This window comes from Rhinolophus sinicus, chromosome 18 (assembly GCF_057876585.1).
Source record: "Rhinolophus sinicus isolate RSI-liver-muscle chromosome 18, RSI-T2T, whole genome shotgun sequence".
In the NCBI taxonomy this organism is placed as follows: Eukaryota; Metazoa; Chordata; class Mammalia; order Chiroptera; family Rhinolophidae; genus Rhinolophus; species Rhinolophus sinicus.
This window is the reverse complement of record NC_142518.1, coordinates 106,696,075-106,718,403: the sequence shown is the minus strand read 5'-3', so window position 1 is coordinate 106,718,403 and position 22,329 is coordinate 106,696,075.

Genomic DNA, 22,329 nt, shown 5'->3' with positions numbered 1-22,329 from the left:
TTCTGGAAGAGCACCCCTTGTCTGGGTAGTGGGGTGTATTTGAGGTGGAAAATGGTCCAGTAAATCCACTTCATTCTGCTGGGATGTAAGATCTGATTGTCAAGGACAGCTTCTAGATAGGAGACCCTTTAGATACCCTCTGATTTTAGCCTCACATCGGGCCTGCCAGGTAGAGTGTTATTTTCATACAAATTGGAAACCAAGGTTCAGAGAGTTTAAGTAACCAAGTAAGGCCGCTCTCCACTGTTGACTAATGAATAGTCCTCTTCTATCTAGGAGAATTGTTTTCTTTGAGCTATTGGTGGAGTTTCCATCCAGATGCAAATGGGGTGCCAAAGGAAGAAGGCAATCAGATCTGATTATCTTAACCTTGGCGACCAAGGGGGTGAAAGAAAGGACAGTCAGCTCCATCTCAGGCGTGCACTTGTGAGTGGCAGAATGGGGACTGGAACTCAAGCTCTGCACATCACCCTACACTGTTAGCTACACTCATTCTTAGATCTAAGCATCCACTGCTTCCGTATAGAGGCCTCCGCTTGTTCTGGTGAGGATAGGTCTTCACTTTGCTGTAGAGGACTCAGTCTGCTCATAGCACTGGCTTTTATTCTTTTTCACCCCATTTGGGTCCCACCAGAAGGTGCAACAGTAGGTCAGTGAAGACGTTTATTTCAGATATAGGAAGGCCACTCATCAGTGGAAAAGGATGGGATTGGGCTAAACAGGTCAACAGCCCTACCTGGTTCCTAAATGATTGAGTGGCTAAATGACACTTGCATGGGGCTGAGGATGAGACTGAGGTGAGTAGAAAGGTGAGACAGATGGCTTGGAGATAATCTTAGCAAGGTTTGGGATTGAAAACTGGATCCTAGGGGGTATGAATACCCCCAGACCGGATGGGTAGGTAAGAGCAGAGGAGCCAGACTCTTAGGAGCTGCCTTCAGGAGGCTTCACCAACTGGCCATCCACCATACACCAGAGTTCTTTCAACCTGGAGGTGGGCCTGACGCCTGGCTCCCTCTGATCTTGGAAAGGGGGTGTGGCTCTGTGGGACTCTTTCTTACCAAATGGGACCAATAGCTTGTGTTGTAAAACTTAGATGCCTTCACCTTCCAGATCCTGTGATGTAGCTGTGGAAAGTGGGTTGGTGAAAACAATATTAGCTAGGGAATGCCCCAGTGAGTAACTCTTATGTATCCTTCAGATCTCAGTTCAGAAGTCACTTGCTCCCCTGAGAAAATTAGGTCCCTATTACGTGTTTTCATAGTACCCTATTTGCATCATAGCAGTGCTCACCGTTGTAATTATACTGACAATTAAGTTTGTGAACTCATCCTAGAAAAAGTGCTACATACCTCATTGCTGAATATCACTATGGTCACCTTCGAAGTACTCCCCTTGGGAAGCTATGCACTGACACCAGTGCCTAGTCCACCCTTCAGAGCAATTTTGGAACTCTTTTTCTGGAAGGGCCATCAGAGCTGTCATCGTATTACCCTTGATGTCCTGAATGTCATCAAAATGTCTTCCTTTATCTTTGGGTAAAAAAAGAAGTCATGGGGGCCAGATCAGGTGAGTAGGGAGGGTGTTCCAATACAATAATTTGTTTACTGGCTAAAATCTCCCTCACAGACAGTGCCCTGTGAGCTGGTGCATTGTCGTGATGCAAGAGCCATGAATTGTTGGCGAACAGTTCAGATTGGGGTAGTAGGGGCTGGGGCGAGACAGCGCTTCCACTGAAGCTAAAGGCACGTTTTTCCCTGTAGAGGCAGCCGGACCGGACCAGTAATTCTGAGGGACACTTGCTGGGGAAGGGACAAGTATGGCCTAGTTCTGCTCATATTTGGTGTCAAACAGTTTTGAAAATAATGAGGGATCTCAAGGATATTTGCAGAACATCTAGAAATCCCCAGATGTTTGGCTTTAAAGGAAAAACTGTCACAATCTGGCCCCGTGAGAGTCTCCAAAGTCATCTTCCAGGGAAACTAAAGGGCAGAGCAGGTTGATTTAGCAGATGAGACCCAGCAGATGGACCACACAGAAAGGGGGTCCTGAGTTTTCTGGGGTGTACAGCAAAGACTCGGTTCTCCCCACCCTGGCTGGGTTGGGGCTCTACTGAAGGAGAGGGGATTTGCCTTCATGGACCCACTCGCTCACTGTCAAGGTACAGGGCGACACTCTAGATGCCTGCCTCAACCTGGTCCAGAGATTCCTGTGTATATGCAACTAATTCTTTCACCAACATCATGGCATAAGGGATTTCTTCCCATATCTGTTCTCTCTCAGTAGCCCTGCTCCCTGCATTGCTATCTCTGGGTGTCAGCTCTCTAGCTCTCATCTCACACAGATCCTATAGTTTTTCTAAAGCCAAAGGAGCCAAGCCCAGGACAGCAGGTGTGTCCTCTTAGGAGCCATGCCTGTGACATGGCCATAGCCTTCAGGGAACCCTGAGCAGACTCATCTCCAGCATTGGTCTAATTCTGCCACATGGCCTCATGAACCTCTTGTCCTCTGAATCTCCATTTGTGAGACAGGGGTTTGCAGTATGGTTGAAAGTTTGAATTTCCTCTTGAATCTCTCTGTCTCTTCACGTTTTCACATAGTTTTTGAGAAACTACGCTTGTTAGTGGGATGGGGGAAGTCCTATGGTTTCAGGAAGTGGAAGTACAGTGAGAATGTCCTGGGCACCATCGGTATCCCTGTGTGGTCCAAGGAGTTTGCAGTGCTCAGCTGCAGAGAGAAACTTCCTCACTGATCATTCAGAAACAATAACCAGACTAATTGCAATCTTCTGTGACGGCCCTGTGTCTGAACGTGGGAAATAGATCTTGGTGCCAGAAAAGAAAAATGGGTGGCCAATGACAATGACATTAGTTACCAATTCAGGCAGAGTCAGAAGATGATCGCTGCCAAATTCATTCCCACAGAGGCAGGGAATTGAAGTGGGGGTCTGGGAGGGACAGGTCAGAATGCTAGCAGCAGACAGCAGACAGCGGAAGTGTGGCCTCTTGGGGGTTTTGGCCACCTTGACACCCTCTCCCTAGCCAACCAGTAGATGTCGGTGGTATGCTTGAAGCATAAGAGCCATGGAAATCCCGCCACCAAGCCATACAGGGAAATGCATGGCATCTTGTCTAGGCAAGGTGACTAAGAAGAATCTAGATCAAGAATCAGGACCTGAAGTAAGTCAGACAGAAAAAGTCCAGAACCATATGATTTCACTGATATGTGAGATATACAACTGAAAGCAACAAAGGAACAAGACAAACAAACAAAACTCATAGACACAGACAACAGTTTAGTGGTTACTAGAAGGTAAGTGGGGAGGAGAGTAGTAGATGAGGGTAAAGGGGTCAAATATATGATGATGGAAGGAGAACTGACTCTGGGTGGTGAACACACAATGTGATATATAGATGATGTAATACAGAACTGTACACCTGAAACCTATATAATTTTACTAACCATTGTCACCCCAAATAACTTGAATTTACAAAAAACAAACAAACAAACAAACAAAAAACAACCAGCACCCAATTCTGTTTCTGACTTCTCTCTGTATGTCTGCATATATTTTCTTTAAAAATTAAATACAAACGTCTTTCATGATACTTACATGTAACCAACAAATGATAGAAATGTTAATCATGATTCCTAGGAAAATTAGAAGACAATGGCAACTGGTGGAACAGAACGAAGCAATGAGATTTCAAACCTCCCTTCTTTCTGAATGTCCCCCACCAAGCAGACACCAGTGGGACATGTGGTACAGCATGTATCTACCAATTCCTTAGAGAAAGATGTTTCTGTTAAAGAGGAAGTTGCATTTAGTCCTTTAAAATAGAAAGCGCTATGGCAACTGAAAACATGATTTGCAATAACCTTGTATGTATGACTATTCGGATAAAAGCACTAAGCAATAAAAATAGATTTAAAAAATATGGGAAGTGCTGTAATAGATTTGAAGCCTGCCTAATATGTATCCACTTCAACGTTTTGTGAGAGTATATCTTCAGTTCGAGTTGCATTCTTTTACATTTCTTAAAAATGTGAGGGTGAAGGACAAACTCAGCAACTTGGTCAAGGCCTCAGATTGAGCTGGTGAACAATCATGAACAATTTATTCTGTACTCTCATAATAACCCTTTGCCTTTAGACATCAGGCACAATGCAAACTTTCTGCAGAAAAAAAGTCTGTCTGAAAATTCCAGAAATGGTGGGTAATAAGAACAGTTTAGTAATAGTAACAGGAATTTTGAAAGTCAGTAAAATGTTATTTTAAAAAATCCCGTCCTGTGCCTTTTTCAAAACCTGTAATTGCTGTGGATAGGTGTTACTGAATGAGCATTGGAATTATGTCATCGCAGCAAAAATAAGTACCCTCTCTTCTTCCTATGTACTCGTTCCTTTGTTGGTTAGAGCGCAGGTTGAGCTTTGGGCCACAAGGGTACCATTTAGGGTGAAGGTTTCCAGAGTGTGAATGTGGAATGTTGGGGAGGGGTTCCCTCTTTCTACTGATGGTGCTTCCCATCTGGCACTCACAGACTTTAGGGTCCAGGGAGCCCGAGCACATGCAGAAGACATTCTAGCCAAGCCTGTTTTCATTACTAAGTCATGTTGCCCCCTGAAACCACATTTGCTTTTTTTCAGGGATGATCTGGAATGGACCCCCTAGAAGGAAAACTCATGTTGCTCTTCTCTCTTTGTCTTCTTTAGAGCCTACAGCCGGTCTTGGGAATCCAACCTCCTATCCTCTCCTACCTCGTCCTCTCTCAGCTATCCAAGGTCAAAGGTACCTCTAAGAAGGTGCCCCACAAACAAAGCTGGAAAACAGAGGAGGGAAAAGGCCCCTTCATGCTTTCCTTTTTAGGTTTTAATAATTCTTTGCTTTAGTCTTCCTTAGAAAGGTTCCCTTTAATCACTCAGCGCTGTGATGCCCCCTACTGGGAGGCGGATGAGAGTGTGACAGAATTCTTCATTTTACACAGGGTGTGGCTACCCCCTACCTCCTTCCAAGCTTTACCGTTCCCTAGTGGTAGGTCCCTGGTGGCTACTGTGATGCCCTCTCCCAAAAGAAACTGGGATGGAATTTTCCAAGGGCTCTTCTAACAATGCCTGATAATTCTTGATTTACCATCCTCGGCACAGAGTTTCTGAATGTCAACACAGAGGAGGTTACCAAGTCTGGGGATTTCAATGTGAGAGTGGATTCTCCCCCCTCTCTGAGAAATGAATAGCTTCCCAGCGTGCATTTCTCAAAGAGAATGTACTTTGAAAAAATCTCATCTATGAATTAGTTTCCCCATAATTCTGTTCACCATTAGAAAATGAGTAGTTCTACATAAAGCATTTAATAAGGGTAAATACTCTAGAGAAACCGCCTTCATGCAGAAAAAAAAAATTGTATTGGCCCAATCTACTGCCTTGAAGAGACTGAAGCAAAGCTAATACTATTGACTCTGTAAATCAGTTCCACTCAATGATGTCCAAGGTCTGCCCAAGACAAATAGCAGTGTTTGCCTATGAAAACATATCGCCATACGCAACATTTCCTAATCATTGCAGCATAGTGTGAAGTTAAGACTTGGATGGAAGACTAAGCTGGTGGCTGGTCAACAGGATGTCATTGCCAGTAGTGGTGTTGGTGGGGTCATATCCTTTAGTTTTTATGATACAGCAGCAGGCTTTGGGGTACTTTTTTGCCAAATAACCTATGAAACTCAGCTTATTTTGATGTGTGGACGGATGCCTGATGAAGGCCTCATGGGTTCCCTACCCTAATTTCTAGGCCAGGCCATTCTGTCCTTCCTCCCTAAAGATTATGTGTGGAGTATTAATTGGAAAAATTGGATCAGAGAAGAAGTTCTTTCCACTGCTTTTTTTTTTTTTTTTTTTTACCTTAGAAAGAGAGTCTTGCTGATGTTCTCCAGGGTTTTATGTAATTTGAATCAATTTAACAGACACCATATTTTCCTTGTTGTGTCATTTAGATTAGTTCAATTTAAGGGCATTGGGTCCACTCTGGTATTTGTTATGCAGACCGAAATACAGTCACTGAATAGCTTAAAATAAAAATGGATTTTGTGTTCTGCACTATTGTCCCAAGAGATAGATCTTTCTTTGGAGTGCCAGTAATTATTAAAATCAAACTAATGCTTGATATTGATATTTAACTTACATTGAGAGTTAGCTATTAAGAGCGATGGCAGTTCTTCCTAATTTGATAAAGAGATAAACACCCAGAGAGTTGTGAACTTGACCACTTGAGGACCTCTAGTGTGTGCCAAATATGGATGCAGTGGTTGTTTGCTCTCCAAATAAATAGATTATACTGAGCTGGAAATCTTTTTGAATTAGTATATCTTGAATGGATCTTCTGTTTGGTTGGTGGATAATACTGGAGTTTCACAGTTAATTTTTTTTAGCTTCTGGCAGTCCTGTGGAAGTAAGTCTGTTGTTGTTTACAGGTAATAATTATGAAAATTCATCAGGTAAAATTATACATGAAAGTATATAAAGAATAATGATTGTCTTTCATGTTTGTTATTCATGATCACCTTTGCATATTTTCTACACATTTGTGGTATTCCTAGAATAAGTAACAATATATTCAGATGCGTACAAAAGCACATTGGAAACATAAGCAGGTGGGAAGAAAAAGGAATTCACGATGCAGAAAAGATTGTACAGACCTTACATTTCACCTGAAGGCAAAATGTCTTCCCTTTGTCCATTCTCCTTCATAGGTTCAATGTCAACATTGGGGAACTTAGTTCTGGGTTTCTTATTTCCATGACGTATGACCTAAATTATCATGCCAAATATTTTGGATTCATCACCAGTGCTGAATTTGTGTTTTAAGGTGAGCACCCTGCAGAATCCTGCCTTATGAACTTTACAATTGATGTATGTCTCTATTAGGGTGCTTTGATTTCTGGTGCTTGAAAGAAGACAGCATATCTAATGTTGAATTCATTCTGTGTAGACCAGGGGTAGACAAACTATAGCCCGTGGGTGAAATCTAGCTGGCTGCCTGTTTGAGTAAATACAATTGTATTAGAACACTGCCAGGCTCATTCGTTTACAAATAGTCTGTGGCTGCTTTCATGCTACTACATCATAGTTGAGTATTTGCAACAGAGGTCATGTGGTCCTGAAAGCCAAAAATACTTGTGTCTGGCACTTTATAGAAAAGTTTGCTGACACTTAGGCTAGGCAGTGGGGAAATACCAGGGGTGCCAAAAAAAGCTATACACATTTTAAGAAATGTTATCTATGTATTACTTTTCAAGGTTGAATTGAATTATGGTAGCAATGTGTAGTATGACGTTCACTCAAAAGATGGCGCTAATCAAATGAATGCTAGTGTCACCATGCAACAGGCAGGACAGTCAAAAAAAATGGCGGAAACATGGTTGTCGTTTGAGGAGCGCAAGACCATTTTGAAGTGGTATTAGAAATTCGAGAACGTTGTGGAAGTACGACAACAGTGGTGGCGTGAGTATACAAGAGAACCTCCAACACGCCTAACAACTGCATGCATTTGTGATAAATTTGAGACGCACGGTACTGTGTGTGATGTGCACAAGGGAAGATACGGGAAACCTCGCACAGCAACACGTCCTGCTTCTTCTGCTGTGGTGTTGGAACAGTTTACATGCTCGCCATAGAGGTCTACCTAACAATGTGCATGTGAGACAGGAGTTAGCAGAACAAGCATACAACGCATTCTTACAACAGCAAAATGGAAAGTTTTCATCCCAAGATTAAAATGCGTATACATTTTTTGGGCACCCTCTGTATTTGCACAGAGAAATGACTGGATCAAAGTGGTAACTCGTGACAGTTATTCTAAAAGTTGTGGGTAGGAGATTTGAGAATGAAAGGTTAATGAGGAGGCTTTGGAGTGTAATCTAGACCTTAAAAACTAAGGTGCAGGAGGCAGATGTGAGAAACATTGAACAAGTAGAATTAACTCTACTTGACAGTTGCAATGTGAGAGCTGTAAGAAGTAGAGTTAGATAATCTGGGTGTTATTCCTGAGTCACTCAATGATGTCAGTATTAGGAATTAAGATAGGTAACATTGTGGGGCCATTAGATTTTAGACGCAAAGCTAAGATGAGTATGGTTTTGGACATGACAAGTTTGATATGGCAGTGTGACATCCACGTAGAAATGTCCAATAGGTATGAGTTTGGGCATCAAAAAAGTGATCTGGGCTGAAAATTAGGAATTATAAGTTGTCTACATGGAATGGATTTATGACGCAAAGGAGAAACTGTGCTGAGAAGAGTGGTAGAGAATAGCCCCATTTGCGGTTAGAGAGAAAGACGGAACCATGAAAATACTGGAAAATGGCCCAGGGTGGAGTCGGGGGAGGAAAAGTGAAAGTATGGAGTGTTCCAGAAGCTAAAAGAAGTGATTCAAGAAAGAGGGCATTGTCTGCAGTGTCAGAGCCAAAGTGTCTTGAGGAATAAAAGATAATTGGGTTTTGCATTCAAGAGTACATGAGTAGTCTTCAAAGAGCAATTTTGGAGAAAAGGTAGGGGCAGAAGCCACACTCCTAGAAGTTAAGAAATCGGTGGATATGGAAAGAATGGACCTTTTGGGAAATGTGGCTAAAAAGGAAGGGGAGGAGTTGGAAAATTGTTGGAAAATTGTAAGCCTTCCCTCGATCCTGTTGCCGCTGAGAGAAGAGCAGGGGTAGAGCTGGAGGGAGGACAGGGGAAGGGCCTAATGGGTACTTACTGGAGATCATAGGTGAAAGTCCTCCATGTACGGAGGAAGGTCAATGGACGATGATTTCCTCGTTCCCTTCCACTCAGGGATTCTGGATGTTGTGGTCACGCTCAGGTAGTGAGGTCACCTTGAATGCCATTAAGGCACATTTACAGCATGGTTGCAGACCTCTAATGTCCACACATGTACCCGTATTGAGACAGAAACCTCAGCTTGATAAGGTCCCTTATGAGGCTTTTTCTACACAGACCAAGTGCAGAAGGCGATGGACAATGAGCTTGTGAAAATCCCTGAAAGCATCCCTTCTTTCCCAAGTGACTCCTGCACTTGGAGGGTCTGGAGCTTGGTTCACTTTGCCGTTTTGGAAAGTGTTGTTTGGGGGCTCTGTGTGGGTATTGTACCTACTGGAAAGAACTGATTTTCTAGTCTGCCTTGCTCAAAGGCCCACTGGGTCAGATTGCACAGCACCGGTCACTCGAGATCAAAACAGCATCAGCTGGCAGATAGTGTAAACTGTCATTATGCAGCATAAACAAAAATTGCAGACATTACGAGGAAATGAGCACACGGGAGGCATAAGACAGCTAAATTTATACCCCAAATGCAGATATTTCCCTAGCTTTAAAATTGGAATGTCTGAGGAATGTCTGAATATGTCCCCAGAGAGTCACACCAGGAATGATGGGGAGGGAATTAGGGAAGCTGAATTTCAGCGTGACATATGGAAGAGCTTGGAGACTCCTAGGACACCGTGTTCCAGGACTTACTGTTTCAGCCTATGGTTGGTCAGCTAGTGGTGACTACGCACGCTTGAAGGGCCTTCCAGCTCTCATTTTCCACAATTCAGTTTCCTTGGTAAGACACAGTGCTTCGATACCTTTTCTTTTTTCTTTCTTTTCTTTTTTTTTTTGCAGGGATGGGGGAGGAGGAATCTGATATTTCCATCATTTTTGTTTTTAAGACTAGCCTTCACGAGGCAGATGTTGTTCTGACCCTCTTTTCGCATTAAAGTTTCCCCAAACCCCACGACGTTGAGATGCTGTCGATGAATTAAAACTTCTTTTTATGTCTCTGTGAAATAAAGGTCGACTAAAACTTTGTCAGATAGTACAGGGCATGGACTCTGGAGTAGCGCTGAGAATCCTGACTGCCTGGTAAGCGCTGTGTAACCTTGGGCAACCTGTACCCTCTGAAAAATTGGGATGATAATAGTTCCTACTCGTATATTTCAGAACGTTGTTGGAAGAATCACACATGATCACGGCATTTTTAGGAGGGCTGTGGAGTGTGTGTAAAGACCCCATAACTCCCTTTGTTCAAAGTAAGGCTAGGTGAAGTTCCTGACTCACTCCGTAAGGGACCCAAAATCTTACAGGAAGTGTAATGGGCACACTGAGAGGGAGGGGAGCAGGTAGGGCTTTCCAAGACCCCAGAGTCCCTGCCCCGCTGCTGGGGGAAAACGGTCTCGTTCAAGGTGAAGTCCAGTCAGATTTCTGACGCTTCACTTTTGGGCTACTTCGCAGTCCTTTCATTTTTGTATGTTGTATCCTGCAACCTTGGTGAACTTGCTGGTTCGTTCTAGGAAGGTTTGATGGTAGATTCCTTAGGATTTTCTACATAGACCATCACGTCATGTACAGATAGGGACAGTTTTAAATTTGATTTCGTCCTTTAAGATCTGTATGCCTTTTCTTTCCATTTTGCACTAGCTAGACTGTCTATTATGTGATTATGTTGAATTACAGTGCTTTTATATTTGGGGGTTATTGCACCATTCCCAAAGTAGTGACTCAAACGGCCGACGCACTAAATGTACCCGTCTCGAGGAAGGTTTGGAGACATCTGGCCTTTCCGGATTCTCAGGCCACAACCAGGTAACAGCTTTTCAAACTTGGCTTAATACACAGAATCAGCTCTCAGAGGTTCCCGAGCAGTTTCTCTGCTTCTAGCTCTGTGGCATTTAATTAAGGTAGCCCATTTCACCACAGGAAAATGTGTATAAATCACTTAGCAGAGTGCCCGGCAATAATCACCGAATAAATGTTACTTGTTGCCATTATTATTATTATTATTATTATTATTATTATTCCAGGGCTTCTCTGACTTTAATGTCCATACATATCACCAGGGGATCTTAAAAAAATGCAGATTCCAATTGGTAGTTCTGGAGGGATTTTGCGTTTCTAACAAGCTCCCTGTGATGCCAAAGCTGAGGAGCAGACTTGGACCAGAGTCGTGAGGGCCTAGAGGATGGTTATGGTGACCAGGCCCACACTCCTCCTTCTCTCCGGTTGGTGTCACCTGAGAGAGTTAAGCAAGCAAGACACAGCAACATTTTTCTTACTGGCTTGTGTACGAGGTCTGACAATTCAGTTCATGAACTCATCCTAGAAAAAGTGCTACACACCTCATTGCTGACTATCACTACAGTCACCTTCAAAGTACTCCTCTTGGGAAGCTATGCACTGACGCCAGCGCCTAGTCCACCCTTCAAAGCGGTTTTGGAACTCTTTTTCTGGAACGGCCATCAGAGCTGTTGTCGTATTACCCTTGATGTCCTGAATGTCATCAAAATGTCTTCCTTTCAATATTTCCTTCATCTTCGGGTAAAGAAAGAAGTAATTGGGGGCCAGATCAGGTGAGTAGGGAGGGTGTTCCAATACAGTTTTTTGTTTACTGGCTCAAAACTCCCTCACAGACGGAGCCATGTGAGCTGGTGCATTGTTGTGATGCAAGAGCCATGAATTGTTGGCGAACAGTTCAGGTCATCTAACTTTTTCACGCAGCCTTTTCAGCACTTCCACATAGTAAACTTGGTTCACTGTTTGTCCAGTTGGTGCAAATTCATAATGAATAATCCCTCTGATATCAAAAAAGTTTAGCAACCTCATGGCAACAAGGTCACAAACTTATTTGTCAGACCTCATATGCCTGAGACCTGCCGAGAGAGTGGGCATGTATCTAATTGTTGTTGGCTCAGCCACGTCATCGTGCACAGGGAGATAGCTAATAAATACGACAAAGTCAGACTTTGGTGGCCAGACCTTACTGACCAGGACATTTTAAACCAAGACGTGATTGCTATGACTTTGTTTTCCTCCTTATTGGGGTAAAATAAACACAAATATAATTTTAAGAAGCGTCTCATGTAACATCTCTGAAATCAGAACAAGACGACAAACAAGCTACTGTAAATGTCTCCTTTTCCAAGGTTACCTTTGTATCCACACACCTGCGCAATACAGAAATCCACAGCATCTCAGGAGGGAGGCATCATGTCTGGCCCACTTGCCTCCTTTAAGCGCCACCATCTGCACCAGGACGTGGACTACCCACCGTGTTTGAGGACAGTTTCAGATCACACTCACCCTCCCAGGCTTCGCTCTGAACCACTTCCTCAACCCAGTGGATTTTATCTTGCTTCTGATCTTGGGCTGTTGACCTTGCAATTTGCTTTCCTATTTCTGCCTTTGTTTTGCCCTTGGACTTTGGGTTGAAATGCTCTGCAAAGCAGTCCCTTAAGGGGAATAGGTGCTCAGGATATCTGTGTGGAATTAATAAATGAGTGTCAGGGAGCATTGTTGGGAGGCAGGGTTCAGCCCTGGGGCACCATATCCCAGGTGAGACTCACAGAGAGAGACTTCCAGAAAGTAAGAGGGAGAGAAGTGGGGAGGGGAGCAGCAAAGTTATCTTTTTTCCAAAGGCCTTGAGAATAACTGCAAGCACGTGTTCTCTTCATCTTTTTGTGTTGGGTGGACATTCAGCTCCAAATAGTAGGTGTTAAAAGAGTGGACTGGGCTGGCCCAGTGGCTCAGGCGGTTAGAGCTCCATGTTCCTAACTCCGAAGGCTGCCGGTTCGATTCCCACATGGGCCAGTGGGCTCTCAACCACAAGGTTGCCAGTTCAACTCCTCGAGTCCCGCAAGGGATGGTGGGCAGCGTCCCCTGCAACTAAGATTGAACACGGCACCTTGAGCTGAGCTGCCTCCTGGATGGCTCAGTTGGTTGGAGCATGGGCTCTCAACCACAAGGTTGCCAGTTCAACTCCTCGAGTCCCGCAAGGGATGGTGGGCAGTGCCCCCTGCAACTAAGCTTGAACACAGCACCTTAAGCTGAGCTGCCACTGACCTCCCAGATGGCTCAGTTGGTTGGAGCCTGTCCTCTCAACCACAAGGTTGCTGGTTCGACTCCTGCAAGGGATAGTGGGCTGCACCCCCTGCAACTAGCAACGGCAACTGGACCTGGAGCTGAGCTGCGCCCTCCACAACTAACACTGAAAGGACAACAACTTGAAGCTGAACGGCACCCTCCACAACTAAGATTGAAAGGACAACTTGACTTGGAAAAAAGGTCTGGAAGTACACGCTGTTCCCCCTTCCCCAATTAAAAAAAAAAAAAATCTAAAAAAAAAAAAAAAAAGAGTGGACTGTGAGTCAGGAGTTCTGGACCTGAGTCCCAACGCTGGTAAGTAGCTCAGGGACCTTGAGTGTGCCATTCTCCTTTCACTGGCTCTCATTCCCCCACCTCTAAAATGAGCCGAGGTGGTTCTTGGACTCCATCTCTGTGGGCTCTTTCAGCAATAACAGTATAGGATTTTACGTGCTAATCAGCCACTGAGACTCAACCCAGTCAGCTCAGTACTTAAACTGCTAATCTGCTCGGTTGTTTGTTTGTTTTTTAAATCACATTTCCTTAGGTGGCTCGGCTTTTAGGTGAATAATGGCACTTGGGTTTACCCCAGGTCTATTCGCCTTGCTAATCTGCGAGTGTACCTACCAGGCAAGGGATTGATTGATTTTTCTTTCTGAACTTTTGTGAAGAATGTTTTAAAGGCAAGTGCTCTATTGCTCCCTGTATCATCACTTACCACCTACTTTCTTGTTGAAACTTGTTAAATTCAAAAACTAGTTCTACAGGCATTTAATTTCTTCCACTAATTCAAATATTGATTTTACTTTTCCTAGATGCATGAAATAGATGACATGTGTTTTTATCATAGAGATTTAGAATGCCTTTATGCTTTCTCAATTACAGCTCTCTCTATTAATTAAAAAGTACATACACTAAGTTAGGTAGGGTGGATTTACGGAGCTTAATTCCTTTTCTCCCTTCCTTCCTTCCTTCCTTCCTTCCTTCCTTCCTTCCTTCCTTCCTTCCTTCCTTCGTTCCTTCCTGGAGAGTATAGAGAACAGACTTATTGAGGACCTGCTATTGGGTCAGGTCCTATGCTAGATGCTTTGAAATGCATTTAATCATCACAAAATATGTTTAGTTGGACTTAATTATTATTGTTTTACAGACAATAAAACTGAGGACCACTGAGGTTAAGTGATTCATTCAAGGATATATGATTAGTGCATCTTCCTCACCTATGCCTGCTCTCTCTGGTGTACCAAACCCAAATTAGCCCTCTCTCAAAACTAGTTGATTAGATTCCCCAACCTAATTCATGAAGTAGAAGCAACTTCTAATACTTGCATTGCAATTTATAAGAACATGTTATTTTTTTTCCCTCTGGCTTTCTGTGGAAATCTGAGAAATATAGATGACCATAGTGAAGAAAAAAAAAATTATTTATATCATGCAGAAGTAACCTGCTAATATTACAGTGAATGTCCTTCCAGTATAAAACACACTCGTATCATTTGTGCTTCTCAGCAATCCCATACGGCTTCATGTTCATTTAATATGAGAAGAAGCTGAAACTCAGACAAATAAGGAACATGCCCAAAGCTTAAAGCTGGCATGTGGTTGAACCTAGACTCACTTCTAAGTTTGACTCTGGTGCAGAATTGATGTTACTACATGGACACGTTTATGTTCAGGGCAAAGAAAGGAGAACTTTGCAGGCATCACTTATCCCCATCATTCGAGCAGATGTCAGTATTGGGTCAAATGCAAATCCTGTCAGAGCCCCACCAGTGATTATTTGCCAAGCACTCAAATGAAGCCAACACTCGTTTGCCATTCTAGAAGGAGAGTAAAGGGTAGCCCGTGAAAAAGGTGCCTTGTTAGCAGTGCGCAGTGGACAGGGGTGGCTCTCATGCCCGGTGTGTTCTGTAGTCACGCTCCAGTTGTTTGGCCACACCGCAGCTTGCCACCAACTTGGAAGATGTCTGGCCTCTTAGGAGTTTCATAAACTCACTGGGGATCTGACTCTAAGCTGTGGTTTCCTCTAGACACATGTAAATACTCATCTGAATACTTACAGGGGCAGGTAGTTGAAGTACCACCACAGTTTGATGGCCTGTGAACAGAGGCCCTTTAAAAATGGGCACTTTCGGGAAAAAATAAAAAAAATAAAAACAGGCACTTAGGGATCAGAGAGCATGACTTATGTGTGCCTCAAGCCTCGCGGCCATCAGGGTGGGGGGCTCCTTCTGCTCCCTCAAAGGTACATGCATCTCCTCCCTCTAGCTTAGGATTTGCCTTTTGGGAAGTACCTCAGGGCAGATGCTCTCAGAATGAAGCCCAAATAAAATTCGGGGTGTAGGTCCCTGGCTATTTTCAAAGATATTTGGTTTTTTTTAAAGTAATACAGGAAATACGTGTCTATATTGACAAATTTAAAACAATGTAGAAACATATACAATTATAAGAAAGCCCCATTTCATTCCATCCCCCCCAATAACTCTTCAAGAGTAACCTTGATTGACAGTTTGATGTATATACTTAACACCTTTTATCAGTGCACAGACTAAGTATAACTGAATGAATGCATGAATAAATTTATTTTTAGTGAGATATCATATATATAAAGAGAAGTGCACAATTATTAATTATATACCGTGTTTCCCCGAAAATAAGACCTAGCTGGACAATGCGTCTCTTGGAGCAAAAATTAATATAAGACCCGGTATTGTATTGTATTATATTATTATATTATATTAGACCTGGTCTTGTATTATATAAGACCCAGTCTTATATAAGACCTGGTATTATATAATATTGTATTATAATATTATATAAGATCCGGTCTTATAGTAAAATAAGACCGGATCTTATATTAATTTTTGCTCCAAAAGACGCATTACAGCTGATTGTCCAGCTAGGTCTTATTTTCGGGGAAACACGGTATATTTTTTACATTTGTGTACACCTGTGTAACCGCTACCTAGATCAAGATAAAAATCATTTGTATAGTTTTTAAAAACCTGAATTAGGATGGTGGCGTACATGGAGCTTTGGAATTTTATGTTATCATTTATTGGACCAACTCAGCATTCCCTAGTGTGGCTATATCATCATTTATTTAATCGTTGCCCTGTTGATAGACATTTAGGTTGTCTTCACATATTTTGCTATTACTGACAATGCTTCCGTGACTATCCTGATACATACATTTTTGCACGTGGTTCCAGACTTTTGTATAAAAATATTTGGAGTATTGAATGTAGCAATCCCTAACATATACACAGCGTTTTCAAGATTCCATAGGTGGCCACAGTTATTATCTTCTTGGCTGCTATGAACAACTCCGACAGAGAAGTAGGAGAGGTTCCGATTACTTCTGTTCCCTTCTTGGAGTCAGACAATGAAGTCACAGAGGTTACAAGCCTTTGACACCTACAAATCACATGGCCTTCAGTGGAGGCAGGAGCAAAAGCCAATCACAGATGTGTGACCCCAGATTCCATGGCCCCTTTCATTGCTTCTCAAATGCCTCCTAATAAAGATCCCCAGACTGTCAGCACGTTGCCTCTGAGCAGAAGTTTATTCACTCCAGCACAGAGGATGACAGTAAGCATTCTGGTGCCAGGTGAACTGGGTTTGAATCCTAGCCATAGAGTTTAATAAGATAATTTAAATAATAGATTTATTGAGATCTAATTCACGTGCTACAAAAATCAGCCTTTTAAAATGTGTATGAGTAATTCAGTGGTTTGTAGTGTATTCATAGAGTTGCGCAATCATCACCATGATACAATTTTAGAATATTTTATCACCCTGTATCCTTTAGCTCGCACCCTACAACCTCCCACAGCAAACTCGCCGTAGGCAGCCTCTACTCTACTTTCAGTTTGCACACATTTACTCATTCTGGGCATTTCACATAAATGGAATCGTATGATACTTTTGCTTTTGTGTCACACTTATGTCACTTGGCATAATGTTTTGAAGGTTCAATCATTTTGTAGTGTGTATCAGTACTTCATTCCTTTTTATTGCAGAATAATGTTTTATTACATGGTTATACCACCTTTTGTTTATCCACTCATCAGTTGATGGACATTTGGGTTGTTTCTACTTTTTGGCTACAATCAGTAATGCTGCTATGAATATTCATGTACACATTTCTTTTTGAATGTCGGATTTAAATTCTTTTAGGTAAATATACATATCCATACACACACGTATACCGGGGGTGCCAAAAAAATATATACACATTTTAGGCAATGGTTAGTGTTCTTCAAGCAGTAGCTCGCAGTGATCTGAAGTGTCTGGACGCTGATGGTAACCACTTTGAGCACCTCTTGCAATTGCAGAAGTCACACGTGACTTGTATTCATCCTTTGTTATTGGTATATATTGAGGATTACAATTTTAACACAATTTTATCCTTTCTTAAGATGTGTATACATTTTTATGGCACCCTCTGTATAAATACTCCATTAATTCATATTCTGCATAATTCATATACTCCTAAATGAACTAAATGAACTTTAATATTTTCCACCAGGACTGGAATTGCTAGGTCATATGGCAACTCTATATTTAATCTTTTGAAGAACTGTGAAACTATTTTCCAAAGTGGCTGCATCATTTTAAAATTCCATCAGCAATGTTTGAATATTCTAGTTCCTCCGCATTCTTGCTAACACTTGTCATTTTCCATTTTTGGAAATTATAGCTACCCTGGTGGGTGTGAAGTGGTATTCCATAGTGGTTTCGATTTTCATCTCCCTGATTACTAATGATGTTACACATCTTTTCACATGTTTTCAATACGATTCTAGCTATTATTTATTCAACAGATATTTACTAATTCCTACTTTGCGCCATCCTTTTCTGTGGCCGAAAATTCCCCAACTAGACCGTGAGTTTTTCAAGAGGAAAGGCCATGGCATGCATTGCTGTATCTCCTCAGCCTTGCTCAGTGATGGCCACAGAAACATTGACTAAATTAATGGGGGAATTATCACTGGATATGGGAATTCATTGAGGGAAGCTGCAAGTGAGCATTTCTTAAGCATCTGTCTATGGTGGGGCTTTAGTGACAGGTTCAACTCCAGAAGTGATTTGTTCTGGCCCCAGTCATCTCTCTGCTCTCCATCAACACTTTGAACTCTCACAGGGCTTTGCCAGTACTGGGATCCAAATAAGTGTGGGTACTACATTTAAGCACATGGAGGAAAACCAAACCCTGCTCCTGCCAGGAAGTCAGTGTGCTCCCTTCTGGGGCACTGGGTTACCCCCGACCACTGGTGTTAGTGTGTACCCAGTGTATCGGAACCCTGCTGTTTTCTAGTGTGAGTGGATCTAAGAAAGTGTTCTGTGTTTAAAGCGCTTTCAGTTCTGTCAGGAGTAAGCAGACTCACTCTTGGATGAATTAGTAAAACAATTCTGGTAACTTTTGTCTGCATTTATTGTGGAAAGTATACGTATTTAATAGACCCTCTCATTGCTCTTTCGGAACATAGAATGAAATGACATTGATTTATTCGCAACTGACTGTTCTCAGTATTTTATTCTGAAGGTATAAATCATGTTGAAAATTGGAAACAGACCTTATTTACTAAATACATATCTGCTTTGCTTAACACACTTTTCCGCCTCTGTTTTCCCATTAATTATATGCTCTAACACATTAAATACGTTAGAAAGGCAGGGCGGACTCAGGAAGCGCTGGAGCCTTAATGCCAAATACAACCTCGTTCCCACTGACCTCTGTCACTTGCTAAATATGTGATCTTGGTAATGTGAAAGGTGGAATAATGCCCCCTAGGATGTCCACATCCTAATCTCCAGAACCTGGAATATGTTACCTTCCCATGCAATTAAGGTCACGGACCCTGAGATGGGGCAGTGTCCTGAGTTATGCCAGTGGGCCCAATCGAATCACACAAGCCCTTCAAAGCAGAAAACTTTTTCCAGCTAAAGTCAGAGTAATGCAGGGAAGTAGGAAGCAGAAGGGGATAATGGCATAAGCCATAATGGCTTATGGCAATTATTTGTTTCTTGGGCAGAAGGGGAAGTGCCAGAGATTGAAAGCATGAGAGGGGCCAGCCTCACGTTGGCTGGTTTGAAGATGGAGGGGCTCTGCGATGAGGAATGCAGGGGACCCTAAGGAGCTGGGAGAGGCTCCTGGAGGACAGCCAGCAAGGAAATGGGAACCTCAGGCCCACAACCGGAAGGAGCTCGCGAGCCAGTTCTCCCGCACAGCTTCCTGTAGTAGCACAGCTCTGCCAGCAGCGGGACTGCTGCCTGTGAGACCCCAGGTGGACGACCCAGTTCAGCCACGCCATCCTGAGTTAGGCTCTTCAGAACTGTGAGATTATCAATGGATGCCATTTTAAGCTCCGCTTGTGGTACTTCGTTATGGCAGCGGGAGAAAGCTTGCACAGTAAATTACTGTTTGTAAACTGGGAATCACACCACCTACCTGGCAGGGTTGTTGTAAAGATTAGAAGTTACATACTTCAATTGCCTGGCATACAATAGGGACTTAATAGATGATAGCGTCATAGGTAGAAGCATCAGAATGAGAAATGGAAAGAGGAGAAGAGATGTTAATAGAAATAAAAAGGGTGTTTGTTCATCTGTGAAGCTACTTTTGTATAACGTCACCAGTAGCTGACTTGTGTGGCACTGATTGGTCGCTGGTTGAGGGCAACAGCTTCAGTGGTGAGGGTAATCCATTCACCTGCTTCTACTGAGCATTTGAAAAATGTAGCATGTTCCTGTGAAAAGGAATGCAGGGAAGTGTTGAGAGGCAGTAAATACGGAAATAGACCTTAACAAATCACTGGAGATATGATGCTGGGTTACTGCGTCCTTTTCTCACTGGTGCTGAAAGAACTCGGCTCCGATGTTCTGTTTTCACAGTGAAGACAGTAGGAGGAGGAAGAGGAAAAAGAAAGTCATTCATGTAGAGCTCTGTGGCATGAATTCCCCATTTAAGGGACCCCAGGACTGAGAATGACCCCAAGAGAAGAGCACTAGATCCCCCAGAGATATGGCACAGCCCCAGCCCCAGCCCCAGGATTGTGAAACACCTCACGCCTCTCCGTGATACAAGGACGAATTTCCCTGAGTGCATGCTAGGAAGTGAGAAAAAATGATTGTAACACACTTGTCTCCCGTGTCCTCCCCTCTCCCCTTGCCTCCGTACACGGCCTACGCATCCCATGTGTATTAGTCACCCTTGGTACCGTCACAAACAACCCCACACTCCCGGTGGCTTATGGCAATTATTTGTTTCTTCCACAGAAGAAATCATTGGTGGATCTGGGTCTGCTCCTGGCCATGAATTGGTTTCATGTGCTTTCTCATTCTAGGACCCAGGCTGAAGGAGCAGCCCCTATTTGGGATGTGTGACATTTGTGACTAAGGGAAAAGTGCAAGAACCTGAGCTGCGTTGTGCAGTTTAGCTTAAGACTTCTCAGGTGTGGTATATGTCCTGCCCACTAGCATCCCATCGGCCAAGTACAACATCAGTGGGGAGAAAGTATATTCCTCCCGAACGATGCACTACAAGTCACATGACTGAGCCCCTTGGCACCGACTCTGAGGGGTTCTGGGGCCGTACCCCATGGTCCAAGACCAGGTGCTGGCTGGTAACGTACCTCCAGGCTGATGGAAAGTGTGGCAGCGAGCACTCGAAGATGTTCAGGTAGTCAGGCAGGATCATGTGATCCAGCAGTAAGTGTACTGCCCCCAGGTGTGAAGACCTAAGACCAAAACAGGACCCCAGTGGGAAAGAAATTGGGGTATACATCATTGGATTAACACAACTCCTAGGAGTTAGGCAGGAACTGACATAGCCCAATTGCTAGAATGTGAGGGAAGGATACCATCTCAGCTATGCAACCAGGGTACAAGATTAGAGGTAAAGTTATTCGTATCCAGTTATTGGAATACATCTCTTTGTATTTCTTGATCAGAATAGATTGTCAATTACATAGTTCCAAAGCCTTGGTTGGGACTGAGCTTATGTTTAGGATTAAGTCCCCACAGCTTCACAGATGAAAAAGCTGTTGGGGTGTTAGGGGAGTGGACTGCAGAATGTCATGAGTCATTTACTGACATTCAATTTCATTTTAAAGCAAGGGGGTATTGATTGGGCCTCCACTAACTGCCCGACACTAGATTAGGTATGGTGGGCAGTATGAGACATCCCACTTGTCTTTACTTTTCTGTAAATACATTCCTTTGCTAAGTAAATGATTGTGTTAGGACTTCCGTCTGTACGAGATGGTTTCTTCCTGCTCGTCTCTGCTAAGTACAACTATAATGCCTGGAAAGAATGCAAGAGGCAACCCACAAGAACTTGTAGAGGAAAAAGGGTAAGAAAAAAACAAACTGGTGTTTGGACGCCAGCATCTGACCTCTTCCCCACACAACAACAGAAGACAACCCAGGCCTGGCATGGACCGATCCCCTACTATAGCAATAGAAGGAAGTAATCTGGACAACACCAGGGGATCCAGTATCTTCCACAAGGGGGCTAGATGGACAACCCCACCATATGAGTTTGCTAGGGCGGCCATAACAAAATACCATAGACTGAAGGAATGCCTGCAGCCTGTGTATCTCTCAAACTCCAGATTCAATTTTCTACTTAATATTTCCAAATGGTTGATTAATAGACATCTAAAATTCAACATGTCTAGACCTGAATTGATTGTTTCCACCCCTAAACATGTTCCTCCCAAATTCTTCCTTTTCTCTATTAAGAGCAACTCCATCTTTCCAATCACTCAAGCCAAAAACTTCAGGATTATTTCTTGAATTGTCTCTCTCATATCCCACATCCAATATTTCAGGAAATACTATTGACTCTACCTTCAAAATACCAGGGCTGCCAAAAAAATGTATATACATGACTTGCATTCATCTTTTGTTATCGGTATATATTGAGTATTACAATTTTAATCGTTTTTTCCTTTCTTAAAATGTGTATACATTTTTGGCACCCTCTGTGTAAACAGAATCTCACTATTTTTCACCACCTCCTCTTCTACTACCCTGATGCAAGCCGCCATCATCATCTTCCTGGATTACAAACTACAGTAGCCTATTAACAGTCTAGCACTTTCCCCCTATTTCAGTTTAGGCTAAATATTAGCACCAGAATGGTCCTTTAAAAATCTAAGTCTGATCGTATCACTCTACTACTTAGAACCCTCCAGTGGTTTACTAGTTACTCAGAGTAAAACCCAGAGTCTTTATAATGGTTTACAAGGCCTTAAGTAATCTTGTCTCTCATCACCTCTTGGATGTCATTCCTTCCTGCGCCCCCCTTCAGTCTCTCTCCTCCAGCCACACTGACCTTCTGCTCTTCTTCAGACATGCCTGCCTTTGCATTGGCTGTTCTGCTCTCCTACTATTTATCTGCATAACTAGCTTCCTTAACTCCTTCAAATCTGTGC